Source organism: Amblyraja radiata, chromosome 29, assembly GCF_010909765.2.
Source record: "Amblyraja radiata isolate CabotCenter1 chromosome 29, sAmbRad1.1.pri, whole genome shotgun sequence".
NCBI lineage: Eukaryota > Metazoa > Chordata > Chondrichthyes > Rajiformes > Rajidae > Amblyraja > Amblyraja radiata.
In genome coordinates, this window is record NC_045984.1 from 19,106,038 (window position 1) to 19,111,905 (window position 5,868).

Below are 5,868 nucleotides of genomic sequence, written 5' to 3' on the forward strand. Positions count from 1 at the left end.
AAGTATATGGGCTCCTAAATGTTATAAATAGAGGGGCAGAGAAGAGCAAGGAAATTCTTCCATTTGTTGCGGTCTGACCTGAGGCGTTTCCAGATTTTATTTTAGATCTGAAGTCCTGCTTCTTATTCTGGACGCCGTCGTTATGAAGGTTTTTCACGAGCGCAGAAGCGATTTACTAAGTTCATTCCTGGTACGAGGAACTTTCTCCAGTTTCCATTCCCAGTGATCGGATTGAATATGGTTGGGTTGTTCCCCTTGGAACAGAGGAGAAACTGATTTCTTGAAGGATGTGGACAGGGCTGGTGGAGAGAGGAGGTGACGGGAGGAGTTCGGATCCACGGACAGTGGAATGAAGGCATTTGTCAAAGGAAACAAAACGCGTCGTTAAAACATTCCCCTCAACAGTTCGGGTCGGAGCGCTGGTGGAGGCACTGATGTCCTATAAACGGAACTGATACATTGTCAAAAGCAATACAATTGCCGGTATGGAGCAGGGTCGTGGGTTGGTTAGGGACATGTAAACATTCTGCGACTCTGGAAACTGCCTCCTTGTGGATTTAATTGCAAGAGGTTGATCAGATCAATGGAATGTAACAAGATTGACAAACAATCGTGTGGAGCAAAATGTGACCAAATAGCAGGTCCCAGCCCACGGGCGAAGCGGCCACAACTGCCTGCGTGTATCCCACCTACAATTGAGGCATCTCATAAAGAGTGTAGCGTAGAGTGAAAGCTGGGCAAGTACATCGGGGGAAGAAGGTGAATTATTGCCGGAGAGGTGGAGCGGGGAGCGGCGTTAGATCACACGGTAGGACTGTGGGAGTTGTCCGGACTACCAGGGAGTCCCGGCGCCTGAGCCCCGCTGCACTGCGCCAGTTTCCTCGCAGCCCGCTCCTTCAGCGCCATTTCCGCTGGAGCGCTGCGCTCTGTCCAGCGTCTTCAGCTTGGCGTAGTAGACGGATACCGTCGAAGAAGATGGAGCTGGGCAGGCCGTTCAGGATGATGCCGAAGGAAATACAACCGGAGGTGAAGACCCGGCCCAGCAGTGTCCGGGATGGTGTCCCCGTTACCCCACGGTGGAGATGCTAACCTGCGGAGGAAAGTGTCCGTAGCTTTGCTCCGCCGCGCGTACCCGCTCATTGTGGGCTCTTATTAGTTACACTACGGACTTGTTTTGCACTGGGATTACGGTTATTAGTTTATTGGTTTTTGTTTATATTCTCTATGTGTATTGCGTTTAAGGAACTGTTAAGCTGCTGTAAGTATGAATTTCAAATTTCAGTGGTCTTGACAATACTCTTGACTTGACTCTGATGAGGTGTAGGGAGACTGGAGAGTGGCTAATACTGCACCGTTATTTCAGAAGGGCTGCAAGGGTCAGCTAGGAAAATATAGGCTGATTAGGAATAGTCAGAACTGGCTGAAGAAGAGTTTTGACCCGAAAAGTCGCCCATTCCTTCTCTCCAGAGATGCTGCCTGCCCCGCTGAGTTACTCCAGGATTTTGTGTCTATTTAGGAATAGCGTGGTTTTGTGTGTAGGGAAATTGTGTCTCAAAAATGTGATTGTGTTTTTTAAAAGGTGACTAAGAAGATTGATGCGGGCAACGGAGTATGTCTGCATAGACTTCAGCAAGGTATTTGACAAGGTACCTCATGTGGAAGGTTAGATCACATGGGATCCTGGGTAAGCTAAGCAATTCGAATCAAAATTGGCTTCAAGATCAGAGGTTTGTTTTTCAGACTGGTGGCTTGTAGCGAGTTGCGTTCCATTGGGCGCGGTGTTGTGCCACTGTGCTTTATTTATATTAACAATTTGGATGTGAATGTAAGTAGCACAGTTAGTAAGTTTGAGGATGACACAAGAGTTGGTGGTATACTGGACAGTGAAGGTTATCTAAAATTACAATAAGTTTGATTCAGATAAATGAGAGGCATTGTATTTTGTCAGGTTAATCCAGGGAAGGTCATACACTGTAAATGATAGGGTTCTGATCTGAAGAATATTGTAGAACAGAGACCTAGGGGTGCGGCAACATAGTTACATGAAAGTGGCGACATAGATGAAAGGGTATGAAAATGGCATTTGGTGCACATTGGTCAGGGTACTGTGTGTACAGTTCAAGCTGGCCCGCTATAGGGAGGGTGTCATTAAACTGGAAATGTCTGCAGAGTTTGAGTTACGTTTAGACTGGATGGGCTGGGTCTTTTCTCCTCATGAGCTTCGGAGGCTGAGGGATGATAGCACGGAGAAGCTGGATAAGATGGGTATTCACACTAAATCTAGAGTGCATAGCTTAAGGAGAGAGGTGTAAGATTTAATGGGACCAGCCAGGTAACTTTTCCACACAGAGTATGGTGTGGGTCTTCCAAAAGAAATGGTAGAGGCAGGACAATTACAACATTTAAAGTCAGGACCCGCAGCAGGCGGACAGCGCCCAGGAAGGGGCCGAGGCGAACGGGGCTCCGGGCTCGCCGCGCTGTCGCAGCGCCAGCTCGAGGTAGAAGGGCAGCAGAGCCAGCATGTCGGCGGCGTTGAGTGGGGAGAGCATGAAGCGGCTAGGCTGGGGCGCCTTCATCAGCCTCAGCAAGAAGTGGGTGGTGAGCGCGGCGCTGCAGCCAGGCGGCCTCCAAGCCGTGCAGTCCCGGGCCCAGCTCGGGTAGCGTGTCCAGGATCAGGCACAGCCAGCCGGCCCAGCCCCTCCACCGCCGCCCACGGCTCGCCCAGGCCCAGCACAGCCTCTCGCTGCAGACCGATCCGCCGCTCCTCTGCGAGCTCGTCGCGCTTCTCCCGCGGCAACAGCGCTGGGCCCGGCCGAGCCGCGCGGGCACAGACCGTGGCCGGCCCAGGGCCTCCTGCACTGGTACACCGGCCACAGGTCGCGGAGGACGCCCGGGTCGCGGTCGAAGAACTCGTCTCGCTCGGCCGAGTAATCGTCGCAGAGCCGCAGGCCCTCGGCCAGGCCCCGGCACGTCGATAGCCGAGAGCCGCCCGGTCCGGCTGGACGAGTATCGCGCTGCCAGCCGCCGCCCGATGCGGAACTGGGCGCCATTCACGTTCACCTTCAGTACCGGCCGTCCCCCGGGCCCTCGTTGCCGTCGCCCGCACACTCCTCGACCGCCTCGTCGATTCGCTCCCGTTCCCGCTCGCCTATGCCGCCGCTCCGGCCCCCCGACTAAATCTCGTGGCAAAACTCATTAAAGGATTAGTGCGGGTGGATGGGATTAGTGGCCATCCCACCGGTCCCGGGCGCATCAGCCTCGCCTTCTGTCATTGCCCCGGCCAGGACAGAGAGCCACTCCCTCGGCTTCAAGTAGAGAGGCCCGCTGTGTTGATGCTCCGAGGTCCAGCAGCTGGCGTTTAGATCGCCGACCAAATAAAGGGGAACCAGGTCACGGTTCAGGGCGGTTGCCCTGCTCTGGAGCAAAAGTTGATGGTTCCGTCTCCGGCGTTACCCGTCTGGCTGCGACATTTCCTCGTGTTCCCGATTACCACCGTGGCAGGGTTTTTCAAAAACTTCTCTCCTTTGTCTATTTCTCAACCACCACATTAAAGAGCATCATTTGAGTGTAGTTATAGAAATAAAAGGTGGGAACACATCGGGAAATTGTATTCCACTCCTGTTAGTGCCAGTAAGAGGAAGCCGATGACTTGGGTTGACTGAACCATCGTGGAAAGTGCAGCAGTCGAGTGAATGATTAAAAACTGACAAGTTAAGCCAACAATACCAAATATATAATCATCGTTAAAGAGATTGCGACAGGTAATGTATAAAAGTAAAACCTTAAGGGAGATTAGAAAAATTAAAAAGATTTTATAACTAATTAATAAATCAGTATCAAGATTTTAGAATTTGAAATCATGTTTCTTTCCAGATGGAAATGATGCTTTCCCCGTTACATCCCTCTAACTCTTAGCCACATCATTGAGACTGATTTGACCTGCTTCTAAGCTCTGATATTCTCTCTAAGCAGGAAACTTTTTTAAATCTCTTACCTCGATGGAGATGCGATATCTCCGTCCGCACTGTGGCCTAACAAGAGTTGGCGGCCTCTTGCTGGGGATCGACTTCGGGAGCTCCAACCGCGGCAGCGTGGTGGAGCTGGCAGTCCCTGTCGGGGATTGACCTAGGAGCTCCAGCCGCGGGAGCCTGCGGATAACATAGAGACCAACTTTGGGAGCTCCAAGCCGCAGGAGCCTCGATCGCCCCGACTGTGGATGGTTTGACTGCCCCGACTGACCGCGGGAGAATAAAGAGGAAACAGATTAGACTTTATTGCCTTCCATCACAGTGAAGAATGTGGGGAATCTGCTGTGGTGGATGTTTATGTTAACCTTTATGAAGTTAGGTGTCTTGTTACTTATTTTTTAGTATGGCTGTATGGTAATTGAGTTTCACTGTACCTTAATTGGTACACGTGACCTTTGAAGCTGTCTCTAGTTTACTCATTTTTCTAAATACCCCAAAGCCCATCAACATTTAGTCACCTTCCACAATCTCCTTGAGTTCACGGTCAGCTTAAATGACAAACACTTTGGGAACACCGTATAGAATGGTTTTACGATCCATTCATATAATTGAAAGATCACAAATTTCACATCTATACATCAAAGCAGCATTTCTCTGATGGAAGGGAAATGAAAAGATAAGTTTTTAGTTAATTCATGCAGAATGACAAATTGTCTCTGGAATATGACAAAATGAAAAATAGCAGAAAGAACAAAATAAATAGTCTGGAGAAACTCAGCGGGTGCATCAGCATTAATTGGTACACCAATGCTGCTGCACACGCTGAGTTTCTCCAGCATTTTTGTGTACCTTCGATCTTTCAGCATCTGCAGTTCCTTCTTGAACAAAATAAATAGGCCATTTGGCACCTTAAGTCTACTCTGCCGTACAGTGAGATCAGCCAGTCCTCTCCTTCAGTGCCATTTTTTACACTCCACATCCTTCAATTCACATTATATCTAAAAATCTATTGTCTTTCTTGAATATATGGAGTTGCTAAACTCCATTTCCCTCTTAGGTCCATATATCCTGAAATCAACCACTCCCTGTCCTGAACAGATATGCCCTTCAAGAATGACCCCCTAGTCCTAGACATCTCAGACAGGACAAACACCAACACTACACAAACCCTGTCCTGTGCCACAAGAATCTTGTACATTTCTATGAAATTACCTCCAAGAGAATAAAGGTTTAACTCTTTCAGTCCAAGTGTCCCCTTGTGTATTCTCATCCTCACTCATTCACTTAACCTTATGTTCCTGAGATTTCCACATCCTCTATCTTGACATCTATCTTTGCATTATCAAAAAACATGGATACTTTACACTTAATCCGCTCATCCAAATCATTCACTAAGATGGCGAAGTCTTGGATCCCAGTCCCAACTCCAGCTCGTGGGTCAACCGACAAGTCACAGTTTCTCAAGCCGAAAATGACCAAATCATTCCGATCATTTTCTGTATGTTAGGCATCCATCAGTCCATACCACATTATCGTCAATACTGTGTGCATAGTGTTCAATAATCTTGGGACTTTATCAAAAGACTTCTGCAAGTCCATATGCACCACAATAACTTATCTTGCTGATTACAACTTCAAGAAATTGATTGCTCCATCCTACGATTATTTTCCAACTGCCCTGTAGCTGTTTCATCAATAATCCTCTATCCTGATGTAAGGCTAAGGCTAGAGGTTACAGAGAGCCTGGACAAACAGCCACATATTCAGTAAAGGCCAAGTTTATACAGTAGCAAAATAGAGTGAGTTAGGTTAGAGTGGTTGGTTATGGATAAATCAACAAGCAATAACTACATCAGAGGTAAAAGTCATTTCAGAAAACATCACCCTCAGACACAGCAGA